At 40.4% G+C, this 15,168-nt stretch overlaps 1 protein-coding gene across 3 annotated transcripts in view; it reads left to right on the top strand.

The window, feature by feature from the left end:
- The first annotated feature begins 11,013 nt into the window (after positions 1-11,013).
- ANO7 (anoctamin 7) overlaps positions 11,014-15,168 on the top strand; it is a 39,538-nt gene continuing 35,383 nt past the window's right edge. For 2 of the 3 annotated variants that reach the window (XM_087933145.1, XM_087933143.1), the window contains exons 1-2: positions 11,014-11,148; positions 12,768-12,844. The gene's annotated coding sequence lies outside the window, so the exon portion shown is untranslated. The remainder of the gene's footprint in view (positions 11,149-12,767; positions 12,845-15,168) is intronic. The other variant, XM_087933144.1, reaches the window with a different exon arrangement.

Genomic DNA, 15,168 nt, shown 5'->3' with positions numbered 1-15,168 from the left:
AAGGAGAAGAGGCAATCCAAGATGGCTGCCATGAAAGCTGGGAGAGATGACGACCATCTAAGTACTGCAGGGATGGATTTTGGTGAACAGCTGTGAACCAGGTGAGAAGAATTCTTTGTATTTTAACCCCCAAAAAATATCCAGGAAAAGAGAGGTTCACTATTTTTAAAAAACAGCAGCGATCTAGCACTCTTTAAATGCTAGAATTACCCACTTAAAAACCAACGCTATTTTAAAAGGCAAAAGAATGCTTAAAAGGAAACTTTAAAATATAGAAATCCTGGAAAATAGCTGAACAACCTGAAAGGTGAAAGGTGATCCTTGGGAGGAGCTGTCTTTCATATTTGTAATTTCTAAACCCAAAGAAGAAGAATACAACAGTGTTACATCCTCTAACGAAAGTGAAGAACATCTAATACACATAATAGAAGAAAGCGGACTGACCTTGACTCTATCTCAGAAGGCGATTTGAATATTTTGAACTACTGAGTTTCACTTTTTGAAGATTTTAAAGATGAATTAAATTGTTAATAATTAAATACTATTGAAATTAGTTATTGAACTGAGGACTCAAAAGATTGGAGAAAACACAATGGATTAATTTGGATTTGGACTATTAATAGTATCTGATAGAACATCACACGAGACCAAAGAAGAAGAGAGGGAGAGAAAGAGAAAAGAAGGAAAATTAAATAAGACTTTAAAATTTGGACAATTGGGAAGACAAACAATTGGAAAATTAAAAGACTATAAAATACTAAAGATTCTTAAAAATTTAGGGGTCTTACTGATAACTGGATTGGTGGGAGTGTTTAAATATTGAGCCGTTGGAATTATGGAGGTATACTGAGTAATCTTTTACTGAATTGTAATAAAATGGATTGCCAGGGGATAATAGAGGAATATGAAGAAATAATTTTGATGCTTAAAAATATGCATGAAGCTATAAAACACAATAAGGAGACAAGGGGGGTGCCTAAAGATAGAGAACAGTGTAAAAGGCCTGCAATAATTGGGGGCGGGGGGAGAAGAAGATATTTGGGAAATACATCAGAAATTAGAAAAAGCACCAGAAAAAAAAATCAAAGGGAGATGTAAGAAAATAAAGATAATAGAGAGAAAGGACTGATAAGTTGGAATCAAACAGATAATATTTTAAAAGTTTATAACAGAATAGAGAAAAAAAGGAAAATCTCTTCAAAAAAGTAAAAGTTCAGAGAAAAAAACCAAAAATCTCTTCAAAAAAAGAATGATTTATGGATGGATGTTCAACAGATGCAGCAAGAAGAGATAAAGGGCAACTCAAAAGGAATATTTAGTGGGCATTAAAACATTATAAAAAACTTTAAATTTCCAAGAGAGAGAAAAAAGGGTGATTAAAAAGTTAACAGATAATGGAACTCCTAAGAGACCAAGAGATGATGAATAGTGATAAAATAAACTAGTAAAATGGAAAAGTAGAAAATATAAATAGGGAAAACAGTAGCATATACAGGAATAGAAAAATAGAATTTATTTAAAAATAAGGGTAGAAGTTAGAAGCTTAGGATTAGGGAATTTAATTGTATTATTAATATTAATTGTGTCAAAATATATTGAGAATTTTAAACTTTTAAGGATTAGAAATTGTGGGAAGTTGAAGATGTATTCCCCGGATTGATTGAATACTGTTAATATTTGGATTGATTAGTAGTGTTGGATATTTGGGAAATTGAAAGTATGGTGGAAAAATGAGTAATTTTTAAAATATCAAATATAAAGGGATAATAAATAATGGTGAAAAGAAATGTTATGTATGCTTAAATGAACCAATGGGAAAAATAAGAAAGAATAGAAATTGAAATAAGAGGGGAACAACAATATACATATTTTAATATAATAAGATCTATGTAATAATAAGAGGGAGGTCTAGAAATTGAATGGCAGTAGTATTTGATATGTTTAATATGAAACAATGAAAATGAAATGTAATAACTATGAGTTAAAATATTATGTTTATCTGTACTAAATGTATGGTACCGAGGTATCACACTGTTCACACATTGATATGTATAAGTAATATAAAATAAAAAACTTGGAAAAAAATTAATACATTTGATCTTTAGAAATATAATTTTTCTAATGTCTACATTAAGATGCCTACTTTGAAATTTTTAGCTGATATCTATAATGTCATTGGTTTTACCAAATTTTTCAGGATTTTCATTGATTTATTTGAATGTGTGCCCATTTAAAAAATGTCTTGAAACAAAGCATTCTTTGCTTTGGTGAATTCTTAATTATAATATGCTGCTGATACCTTTAAGAAAAATCATTGGGCTCCTTTTAAATGTTTTTCAGTTGTCTGAAGAGCAGCTCTAAACTTGCTTGGTTGGCATTGCTTTGTAGTCCTCCAATGCCAGGCACTCCATCATTCTTCAGTTATGATCTCATAAATGATGGCATTAGAACTCATACATCAGTAGCAGAAGGTGAGGCTTTAACAACTCTATAGGAATAGATCCATTTAGCTAGTTAAGGTGCAGTTTGCAATTTGAAACTAATATATTTTGACCTGTCTTAGGTTTTTTTGACAAGTTTTAGTCAAATCACTAGTTTCTGCTCCAAATTTTTATCTTCATGTTAGTGGTCTATGCTTCTGAACGTCAGACAGGCAAACGATTAGACTATTTGTAATACTGTGCTACTAGTGTTTGAGCATTTTATGTCTTGGTTGGGGAGCTTTGTATGCAAAGAGCCATTGACATCTCAGGCTTTGAATTAGGTTTACAATTTTGTGCTCTCCTTCAGAAAAAGCAGACCTTTAAAATACATAAAGGAAAATTAGGCAGTGCCAGAAATCCTGAGTCTTTTATATATTTTTCCTGACCAAGAGAACGTAGCTCTTTTATTCAATTACCTTTAAAATTTTTAATGTGTTTTCCCCTTCCCAAATGTCAGTAATATAATATTTTGCCCAAATGTCTTGCCTTAGACTTTACAACTCTCTTCCAGTGACCTTTTTAAAAAGCATATGGAGAATTTAAACTGCTCCTTACAATTTACAGCCATAAAATGATTTTAAATAATTCTGTTCTACTGATTATTATAAACTTGATTCTTTAATTCTCACCATTTCACTATGTTATTAACAGTGGTGGTATTCAAAAAAATTTACTACCAGTTCGGTGGGCATGGCTTGGTGGGCATGGTGTAGCTTGGTGGGTGTGGCGTGGTTTGGTGGGCATGGCAGGAGGAGGATACTGTAATATCTCCATTTTGACCCCACTCCAGGGAAAGGATACTGTAAAACCCCCATTCCCTCTCCACCCCACTAACCTGCTTTCCAGCTTTGTTCTCTTGTGCAGGGCAACAAAAGAAGACCCAGCCAATCAGCTGGGACTCGGGAAGCACCAAATAGATGGGGGTGGGGCTGTCAGAAGTGGTATTGACTGGTTCTCTGGACTACTCAAAATTTCGACTACCGATTCTCCAGAACCTGACAGTACTGGCTGAATACCACCTCTAGTTATTAATTTTCATTCACTTTAACATCTCAGAAGCTGCTTTTTTTAGATGTGCACAAGTACACATAAGCATACAGACATGTATATTCTAATCAGGTTTCAGAAGAAATGCTTAGAATAGTACTGATATGAGAAACTAGGAGAGTGATTAAATGCAGTGCCCCCCCAACAGGAAGAATACAATAACTAAATGCAACCATTACATAAATCTGTACGTGTAAATGAGAAATAGCAATAACAATGAATAGAAATTCCTGTCAGCCTCAAGATCTCTTCGGGTACCCCAACTATTATCCTTTATTTCTCCCTTAGTATCTCTACTACTAGGCTTACTTCTTTCGGCTGTCATTAGCAACGGGGGAGGGGTAATTGTGGGGGAAGAGAGCTGGAGGTGTTTTGCATTCTTTTACTGTGGGCAGAAGAAGGGGGGATTTCTTCTTTCCAATTTTCCATTTCTTTCCTAGCCTCTATCCTTTTTGCGCAGCTGCGAGGTCTTATCAAAATATGTCAAGGTCAACGGACAGAGGCCTCATCACTACCTGAAGATGCTCACATGATCATATTCGGAACTTTTAATTGGCAGAGACTTCTGGACTTTGGGGGTGGGAACAATTCCATTTCTTTGTATGTGTGATCTGCGCCAAATTCTCACTTTCGAATTCCATTTGTAGCTTCCTTTTCATCTTCCAGTAAAAGAAGAACTTTGCTCTGAACCATGGAGTCTGAGTATTTCTTTCTTGGATTTTGAAAGGAGCACATACCGACATTATTCGAAAGTCCCCATCAGCCCACCGGAGAAAACACCAATTTTTCTTCCGAGGGGTTTCACATCATGTCATCTCCAGCCAGCGAGGAGGATGAGCAGGGAGCTGTGGGGGCAGCAAATGCTGTTACCAGAGATGCCAGCCACCGATTTGTTAGCTGACCTTACACTGGAAGAAACTCCAACCGAGATGCCCAGATGGTCGTTAGGAGTTGGATGGAAAATCCGGAAGACCCCCTCCTGGAATCACTGTAAGTCGAAGAGGTGCGAGGAACGGCTGTGGCAGGGGGAGGAGATGGAATGCAGGCTGGATCAAGCCGGGAAAAGCTTTAAGGATGCTTCTGAGAAACCCGGCAGGGCTCCAACATATGAGGGGAAGAGAGAGCGAGTTCAGCCTGGGGAAGTCGGGCTGCCACCACCCCCTGGCCCATCCCACGCCGGCGCAACCACCAGCTCCCGTCTGGGGAGCCCCAGCAGCGGGGTAATGCCTAGAAGACGCCACCTGCCCTCCTTAGATGTGAAGTTTGGAGGAAATCCCAAGGACTTGGGGTTTTTCCTGGTGCAGGTTGGAAGCTATATGGCAGAATATGAAAGGAGTTCACCTCTGAAGCAGCCAAAGTAAGATGTGTTACCAGAACCCTGGAGGGGATGGCAGCTGACTGGGTGGTGACTCTGTATAATGATAACTCCCCCAACTGCGAAGCCTTGATGTTTTTATGACTGCCTTGAGGAGGAGGTTTGAAGACCCTCTGGCAGAGAGAAGGGCCAGGATCAGGATGAAAACCATAACTCAAGGGGGAAGATCAGTTGCTGACTACACCCAAGAGTTCAGACAGCTGGCATATCGCATTCGAGGCTGTTCCCAGGAAGCTCTAATAGAAGCCTACAAAGATGGCCTAAATGAAGAGGTATACCACATGTGCATCTCCAGAAGGGATCCCCATGACTTGCAGTTGTGGTACCTGTTAGCGGAAGAGGTGGAAATAGATCTAGCCGAAGTAGACGCAGAGGAGGCTCCGCATGGAGCACCATGCTCCCTCCTCGGCTCCGAGAGATCCCTAAGCCCCGGAAGGAGGGGTGATGACAAGGGCCAAATCCACTGCCTGTTTCCGTTGTGGGAAGGAAGGCCACCGGTGCGGATTGTCGAGTCAAACCAGATCCAAAAAAGGACGGGGCCCTGGAAGGAAGCCGAATCCTCCCCAACCAGGCCTCGCGAAACCGGGCTAACGATAGGGGAGGTTGTAGAAGTCACTCCCCCAGCGGAAAAGAGCTGGGACCCCCGACTCCTCCCGGCGAGAGTGAGACCGACTCGGAAGATGACGTCTCGGTAAGTCCTAACCGGGGCCCCTTACCATTCCAATTAAATTAAGGGTGCCCACCTCGGGTACTGAGGGGAAATGCTGGCCTTATTGGACTCGGGTGCACGAGGTGCCTAATTAGCATGAAAGTAGTTAAAGGCATGGGCATTGGACTGAGAAATTTGAAAACGCCCATATCCTTTTACCAATTAGATGGGTCTGAAGCGGGGGTTGCCCTGCACGGTTCATAACGGAGCCCTTAGAGATGACCATGGGAACCCACAGCGAGACCTTGTGCTTTATTGTGGCTCCCGGGATGGAACACTCCCTAATCTTGGGATTGCCCTGGCTTCGGAAATGGAATCCCCAAGTAAACTGGAGAAAGGGGTGGATACGGATTCGTACTGACCAACCTCCAGGAAGGGAGGAGCAAACCCCCTTAAACCGGGGAGAATCCCATCCCAAGCCCCAAACCCCTGCTGAGACAGCTTCCACAGGGCGAGCATAGAAGGGGAGGAGAAAATCCCGAAAGAGTACTGGGACCTAAGAGAAGTTTTTAGCGAAGAGGCCTCCGATGAGCTCCCTCCCCATCGGTCAACCGATTGCAGCATTGAATTTCTACCGGGGTGACACTACCGAAACCAAAGATGTATTCGATGACCCCAAAGGAGTTAGAGGAATTGAGATCGTTTATCGACAAGAATTTGAAACGAGGTTCATCCAACCTGCCAGACCTCGAGTGGCGGCCCCTGTGATGTTCCGCGAGAAGAAAGATGGCTCCAAGCGCTTGGTGGTGGACTACCGAAATTTGACGCGGTATCCGTGGAAAATGTGTACCCCCTCCCTCTAATGAAGGACATGTTGGCTCACCTGGCCAAGGGAAGATCTTCACGAAACTGGACTTGAGGGAGGCCTATTACCGAATCCGAATTAAAGAGGGAGACGAGTGGAAAACTGCATTCAATTGCCCAATAGGTTGCTTCCAATTCAATGTTCTCCCGTTTGGCCTACAGGGGCACCAGCTGTCTTCATGCAATTGATCAACCAAGTGCTCCACGAACATTTATACAAGGGGGTTTTGGTCTACCTTGACGATATCCTTATCTACTCGGAGACCAGAGACCAACATGTGAAACTGGTGCAGTCCGTGCTGCACATGCGCTGCCAAATTGTACGCCAAATTGTCCAAATGTGAGTTCCATCAAGAAAAGATTGACTACCTGGGATATCGTATCTCACCCGAGGGTCTTGAGATGGACCGGAGAAGGTACGAGCCGTATTGGAGTGGGCCCCACCAAGAACCCGAAAACAACTTCAAAGTTTCCTTGGATTTGCTAACTTTTACCGGCAATTCATCCCATGTTTTGCTAAAATAGCCATGCCTATCACCAACCTCCTAAAAACAAAGGGAGAAGCGAAGCCAAAGCCTAGCCAGCCGTTGAATTGGTCTATGGAGTGCCAAGCCGCTTTTGAGAAGCTAAAAAGACTATTTGCTGCCGAGCCAGTGCTAAAGCATCCGGACATGGATGTCCCCTTCGTGATCCAAGCTGATGCAAGTGATGTAGCGGTAGGAGCGGTCTTACTTCAATTAAACGAGAAGGGGACACTACAACCGTGTGCCTACACATCCCGTAAATTAACTGACACTGAACGTAGATGGGCTGTCTGGGAGAAAGAAGCTTTTGCAGTCTGCTGGGCTCTAATGACCTGGAGGCATTTTCTGGAAGGCGCGAGGCACCCATTTGAGATTTGGACTGATCATAAAAACCTGGAGGCCTTAAAAACGCCTCGGAAACTATCTCCTAAGCAAGTTAGGTGGGCCCAGTACTTCAAGCGATTCAATTTCTTTCTGAAGTACATCCCAGGAGGAAAGAATTTTATGGCGGATGCTTTATCTAGGATGCCACAATACAACAGTGTTCGAAAAGAAGTGATAAGTCCGATTGTGCCCACCACACAGCTGGCAGCACCAGTGGTCACCAGGGCGCAAAAGAAGAAACAAGAGGCAGATCTGTCCAATGATTTGATCGAACAATTTAAAGAAGCTTTGAAAACAGATGAATGGTTCCAGGCAAATGCAAATAACTGCACTGTTAGAGATGGGTTAGCCTGGATGGGAACGAAGCTGTATGTACCTAAAACATTGAGGAGCCAAGTATTACAACAAACTCATGATTCCAAGGCAGCGGGTCACTTTGGTTTCGTGAAGACCTTACACCTGGTGAAAGCGGCAGTTCTGGTGGCCCTCTTTGAAAAAGACATTGAAACTTATGTAGCAAGCTGCCCAGTTTGCGCCTCAGCTAAGAGACCTCCCGGTAAGCCGCCAGGTCTGTTGCAGAATGTGGCCAGGCCAACTGCCCCTTGGAAGGAAATCTCTATGGACTTTATAGTAGATTTACCTGAGAGTGCTGGGCACACGGTGATCTGGGTGGTGACCGACTTGTTTTCCAAACAGGCACATTTCATACCTTGCACCAAGATTCCCTCGGCGAAGTCGTTAGCCAAACTGTTCATTATACACGTCTACAGACTGCATGGTGTTCCTGAACGTATAATATCAGATCGAGGAGTTCAATTTACCTCGAACTTCTGGAGGAATTTTTGAAGTTGATAGGCTCCACCCAAGGGTTAAGCTCCGCCCACCACCCCCAAACTAATGGGGCCTGCGAGAGGACTAACGGGTGCTAGAGCAATATCTCCGATGTTACATAAATTATCAGCAAGACAACTGGGTGGACCTGCTACCTTTTGCCGAAGTAGCGTATAACAACTCCGTTCACAGCAGCACTGGTTTTACCCGTTCAAAGTGGCCACGGGACAAGATTTTGTACCCATACCTGAACTTCCTCGCGAGAAACCCAATATCCAGTCATTGGATGACTGGATATCTCAACTACAACTCAATTGGCCAGTCGCTCGCAAAGCTCTGGACGAAGCGCATCAATCCCATAAGAAGTTTGCAGACAAGAAAAGAGCCCCACAACAGTCGTATCAAGTAGGCGACAAAGTATTCCTCTCAACCAAGTATCTGCAAACCACTCAGAGATCAAAGAAGTTAGGCCCTAAGTATGTGGGGCCTTTCCCTATTGAGCAATTGTGAATCCCGTGACAGTTCAATTGACGCTACCAAAGACTCTTCGTCGCATTCATCCTGTTTTCCATGTCAGCCTGCTAAAACCCGAACACACCTGTACATTGAGACCGACCCAGACTGATCCCCCGTCCCATTGTTGATTGAGGGTGAACAACATTTTGAAGTTAAAGAGATTTTAGACTCTCGAAAAAGGAGGGGTCGCCTACAATATCTTGTAGCCTGGAAACATTTCCCCCTCTCATGCTGAGTGGGTGAGCGAAAAAAACGTTAGGGCTCCTGACCTGCTAAAGAAATTTTATACTAAGTATCCTGATAAACCATAAGAATGTATGCAATGCTTAACATATCTTTTTATTCTCTCTTACAGGGACTAATGTCCTTTTTCTAGGGGTCCGAATGTCAGCCTCAAGATCTCTTCGGTACCCCAACTATTATCCTTTATTTCTCCCTTAGTATCTCTACTACTAGGCTTACTTCTTTCGGCTGTCATTAGCAACGGGGGAGGGGTAATTGTGGGGGAAGAGAGCTGGAGGTGTTTTGCATTCTTTTACTGTGGGCAGAAGAAGGGGGGATTTCTTCTTTCCAATTTTCCATTTCTTTCCTAGCCTCTATCCTTTTTGCGCAGCTGCGAGGTCTTATCAAAATATGTCAAGGTCAACGGACAGAGGCCTCATCACTACCTGAAGATGCTCACATGATCATATTCGGAACTTTTAATTGGCAGAGACTTCTGGACTTTGGGGGGTGGGAACAATTCCATTTCTTTGTATGTGTGATCTGCGCAAATTCTCACTTTGAATTCCATTTGTAGCTTCCTTTTCATCTTCCAGTAAAAGAAGAACTTTGCTCTGAACCATGGAGTCTGAGTATTTCTTTCTTGGATTTTGAAAGGAGCACATACCGACAATTCCACAATTTCTATTCATAGGATAGAAGGTAGGGATACAATTTTGTGTTGAAACCAGGATGATCTCTGTAATCTCTGTCCAGATGTTCTCAGTAGGAACTTAAAAACTTGATGTTTACCCTATTTGGGAAGTTTAATATGGACCAGATATTTAATTACAATACAGTTCTACATTTTTATTGTTATTTAACCTCAACAACTACTTTATTAAAACTCTTTAAGTAAGGCCAGTCCTTTCTACAGATTTATAATCTAATAAAATATATATTAGGGATGAGGATATGGAGACTAATCAGTATCTTCAGTTATTATATTATTTTCATTTTTTTCTTCCTTACATCTTTTCTTTTACACAGCAGAAAAAAATGGTTGAAGTGTGAAATCTGTCCCTCTTCTCCTTTTTTCTTTATATATTTCCTTTAAGAAAAAACTTTGATAAAATGTGTCTGCTTATGTTTATGCATGGATCTGCAAATCCACTCCCTCATATCAAACAAAGGCAAGGTTTGCTAAAAGCAAATAGGATTGTTCTCAGGAAACTGCTTGCAAGTTTGAGATTACCCCACCTTATGCATACAGCCAGGTATTAACCAAAGCAGTATTCTTCTGGAGTGCATGTTGAAGGCATCAGAAAGGCATTGCCGATCAACGGCATTGGCTGTCTTCTAAAGACAAGTGAAGATAAAGGCAGGAAATAAGGAATGTAATATAAGCATCCTTTGCATTTCCATGCAATGTCTCAGATTTCTCAGATGGACACGTCAGCTGATAATCATTCATTCAACCCAGAGAAAGAGGGTACAGATGCAATAAGCCCATCACAACACCAGGTAGCTTTGTAAACAACAAGAATGTCTATTATACATGATGCATAATTTGTAATGACATAATGCAAAGAGGTGCACACAGAGCTGCTTCCTCACCTTGTATGACAGACTTAAGAGCCTGTATCTTATCCCCAATCCTATTTCCAAAATTTTTACATGAGCTTCCCTTCCATATCTCTAGCTAAAGTCTTCTTGATACTTGGAAAACTGAAAGGCATTCTTCTAGTGGGTTTCTTATGTAATGTTCTTCCTTTAAAAAAAAACAGTAATAGAATAGTGGCCTCAGTATGCAACAGTTGAAAAGTAACTATACCACAGTAAAATATCCCATTTGTATCTTTCACCCAAAGTTGCAAAGGAGCCATTTCATAATCTGCAAGGGACAGTAAAATAGTTCTCAGGTGGTTTGCTAAAATAAAAAACCCATAGTGGAAAATTTGGGGGAAATTCAGAAACTGATTACCCCCACATCCAGATGTGTGATTACCAACAGGTTGAATAGTTTCAAAAAGTTGTTTAATTAGCAACAGCTCTGCAATGCTTTTTCTTTTTCTTTTGTGTACATTTGTGTTTACTTCAATCCCTCATTTCCCAACACTGCTACTGTTGGACTTTGGGGAGGAGTTGTCTGGTTGGGAGAGGAAAAGGAAGAAAGAATTATTAAACTCTCTCCACACACAAACTAAAAGAAGAAATTGCAACATTGCATAATTGCAAAATATTTTTCTTTACATTTCTCTGGACTACAATCTGGTAAGTCTGCCTATTTTGTAGATTTCCTCCATTTTATATAAAACAGTCCCTGGCCTGCAACAAAATGAATAGTGAATGGAAGAAGTGTGCTCCAAGAGGTGTTGGAAAATGAAGCTTTGTGAGTCATGCCATGCAGGATGTGTTTTAGCATTTTTGAAATGGGACTGCAGACTTCATTTGTGCTGTGCATTTCAGGCTTTCAATAAGATTAGAATTAACATTTGATAGATGGGATGAGTTTAGTTTAAATTTATATAAAGCACCAGGATAAACTATAATTGTTATATTATAATTATAAAATATAATAATCTTTCTTTCTGCCTTGATGTATTGTATAAATCCAGATCAGGAGAAGGCAATGTGTTATGTGGCACCAGACAATTAAATTAATTCAGTAAATTTATGGAGAAAGTATATTATGCTAATACAATATTTGTTAGAAGAGACAGATATTCCTAAACCTCTGTTAGAAGCCTCAGTGTTAGCATGCATATCAAGATATTTAAATAAGTGATACAAATGATCTCTGTGTTGATAACAATGTTCATGGCATCATTTGTTCATCTTTCCTCCCTGTGGACACCTGGGCAGAAACTGCTGTATAAAAGCTGGATTTAAAATATCCACATACTGCCTTCTGAAATGAAAATAGTGTAGCAAGAATTAAGGCCCTTCAAAATATTGATTAAACCTTAGATGAAGTATTTACAAACTTTTCACCATACATCAACTGAATATGGAGGCTTTTTTTAACTGCTACTAAGAGAATTCGGTAAACGGAGCTCTAGCTACCTTTTTCTACCATCTGGCAGAATTGTCTCTTGGAATCTTGAAAGAAATACTCCTAGCTTGTCCAAAATGATTCTGCCCATTCTGCCAGAACATTAAACAGTTTGATCACCATGATTGATGACTGTGAACCAGAAGGCAGGCCCTGACATTATGGAATATGCTAAGAGGATCCTAGAGAGATACGGATTTAGCTGATTTTCCACCATCTCAACTATTTTTCTCTAAAAGGAAAAGTTGATTTCTGGGAGGTAGTTATTCAATATAGCTGAATAAGAGACAGTCTCTTCAAGTGAAGGATCACTGACTCTTTCAATGAACACAGCACCTCATCCTCTCAGATGATGTCACTTCTGAATCCACCTGACCACATTTTTAGCTGCTTGATAAGAATCAGATTGGGCATGGGTCCATTCCATAGTTGTCTGAGATAGTAAAATAAAATGCCTTACACACTTCACAAATTCCAGACACTGCATTGCAAAATATTGCCTACTTATTGACATGACTGCCCAATTGACATCTAAATCCTAAGAAAATATGAGTAATATGAGTACTGTTCTGCAAAGAAACCCACAAAAGCACCACAATAGGTTGTAATAATTTTATCCTTCTCTCCCTCCAAAAACATTCTGGATTATTTGAACAGAGTAGTCAGGCAGGAATCTGCAGCTGCAATGAGAGTGAAACATTATATTATGAATGCTTCTTGTTACCCATTATGAATGCTTCTTGTTACCCATTATCTTGTTACCCTGTGTAGACCTGAAACTTATGTGTAGCAGTGCTCAGTTGTATTCGCTTTTGATTTTATACTCTTGTTTTTCTAGGTGTCTTTTCACTCACTTCAGCTCCTGTAACTCTTCTGAGAACCAGGGGGCTAATTAGGATTGGTGAGTTGAAAGAGGTTATCTCATCCTTAATTAATAATTATAGTTATTGATATATTTTATTAAATTTATATGCTACCCATCCAGTGGTGGGATTCAAAAACTTTTACTACTGGTTCTGTGGGCATGGCTTGGTGGGCATGGCCATGTGACTGGGTGGGCGTGGCTTTTTTTGCAGCCCCCACCCATTTTTGGGAGCTTAGGTGAATGTCAGGCAGGTGGGTGGGGTGAGCGAGCATTGGGCGGGAGGGCGACCGGGTGGGGGGCTTGGCCAGCCAGAACTTACTACCGGTTCAGCGACCCATGCCAAATTCTTGCTACCCATTCGCCCGATCTGGTGCGAACCGGCTGAATACCACCACTGCACCCATCTCTCTATCAAGTGATTTAAACATCAGAGGTCAACCAAGTTCAAGATAGATGGAATTTTCCAGATACCTTCAGAAAACTTCCATGATCCATCAGTCAACCAATGTGGACTATCCTAATTAGCCATGACTTTGGAGAACCATGGTACTCACAATCTTGACAAAAATTGACCTGACCACACAAAGAACAGATATAATGTTGTCCTTCTCCAGATCATTTCTGCCCCAAAATAAAAATCTAATCATGCATGAAATCACTCTTATGATTTGAGGCAAGATTACCCAAGACAAGCTTATGGTCACCTGGAGGTTGTGAAATTCTAGGGCTTATACACTCAACACAAAAGGCACAGAGTTTGAAAACACTGATTAATAAAGATCTGGGCAAAAACAATTCTACTCAATCAATGAGGTTGAGCTTCAGAAGGGCCACTGCTGGACAGGAAGGAAGCCAGTATATACACTAGCAGCATCTCGAACTCTCCATATATCCCATATCCATTTATTTCTGGGCAGTATTACTAATTACTGCCACAATCACATGAATTACCACAACTACTCCTTTTCCTGAATCTTATCACTATAGATACTACAGAACATGAAATCCAGCTGGACAGATTTCAGATATGTCCTTCATTGTCCAACTAGACTTCACTAATGTGCATGAAGTCTATAGGTTTATCTGTTTATTTTTAAAAAGTATCAACACTTTTTCACCTCCAGTCTGATCAAAGAACTCTGAGTGGTATGAATTGATTAGGTATCTCTCCTCTGTACAAAAGTGCCACTTACAGAGGCAGTATCCAAGGTGCCCAATGATTCAACCATTCAATCTCCTAGTTAGTGCTACTGGTTCAGAAAAACAAACCTGCACCAATGTGCAAATCCTCCTCTTATAACATCATACAACCCTCCCCTGTCATATCTTCTCTGTCCAACATTATTGTTGTATGGTCTTTGACATTCTTACCCCAGAGCTCATCTCATACCTTTCTGGTATCTCTTTCAGCATCTTTTACCAGTGTCCATATTTACTTTGTATCATTTTATAACATCTTCATTTTCCAGTAAATAATTGTAAAGCTTTTTGTTAATTGTAACATACAGTAATTGTACAGTGCTGTTTTGTAGTATGGATAGTCCTTGACTTATTACAGTCCATTTAGTGACCGTTACAACGGCACTGAAAAAATACATTTTAACCTAGCACGAAAAATAATGCAGCATTAGCAGCAGAAAGGTACCTTTTACAAGTGTATAAAATAAGAAAGGAAAAAGTAATTTAAAAAGAGAGAGAAAGCTGACTATATGTTGGTTATCTTCAAGGCTATGGTAATGAACTCTACGAGAAATGGCTTTAAAAGAGGCCCAGAAACTACAGCAAGTCCAGAATATAACAGCCAGGTTTCTCTGGGGTGCTTTCCATTTGGGAGTTCACTGGCATCATATAGATTTCCATATTAAATTCCAAGTGTGTGCATTAATAAATAATACAAAGATTGCTATCATAAATCACTTAACAGTTTGGACCTGCCTCCCCATAGCAGCAGTTTTACCTATCCCCATCTTATGAAGTTAGAACTCCATCTTCGAAGGAGTTTTAAAAATCATGTTTGCTTGGAATCTGACTATATGCCAGTTTGAACATATAGGAGTTAAGATTCTGTATAAAAAAATATTGTCAAGGTGATTTTAAATTGGACCCTGAGATTTAAACATCAAATCTAAACTCAATAGTTTACCTGCCATTATCCATAAGGAGTTTGTGACATTGATTCTTTTGTCAGCGATAGCATTTCCTTCATTCCTAGTGTCCAAATATTTTCATATAAAGTGAAACATTCAGTAAGCGGGTGGTTATTTTTACAATGTCATCTGATTAAGATGTGAATTGAGAAGACAGTGTCTATCTCTGCTTTTCTCACAGAAGAGGCCTTAAACTCAACTTCTGGCCATTTATCTACACTATATTT

The sequence above is a fragment of the Pseudonaja textilis genome, chromosome 4 (genome assembly GCF_049901715.1).
Source record: "Pseudonaja textilis isolate UNSWEBS1 chromosome 4, rPseTex1.2, whole genome shotgun sequence".
In the NCBI taxonomy this organism is placed as follows: Eukaryota; Metazoa; Chordata; class Lepidosauria; order Squamata; family Elapidae; genus Pseudonaja; species Pseudonaja textilis.
This window is presented reverse-complemented; position numbering and strand designations above follow the sequence as displayed.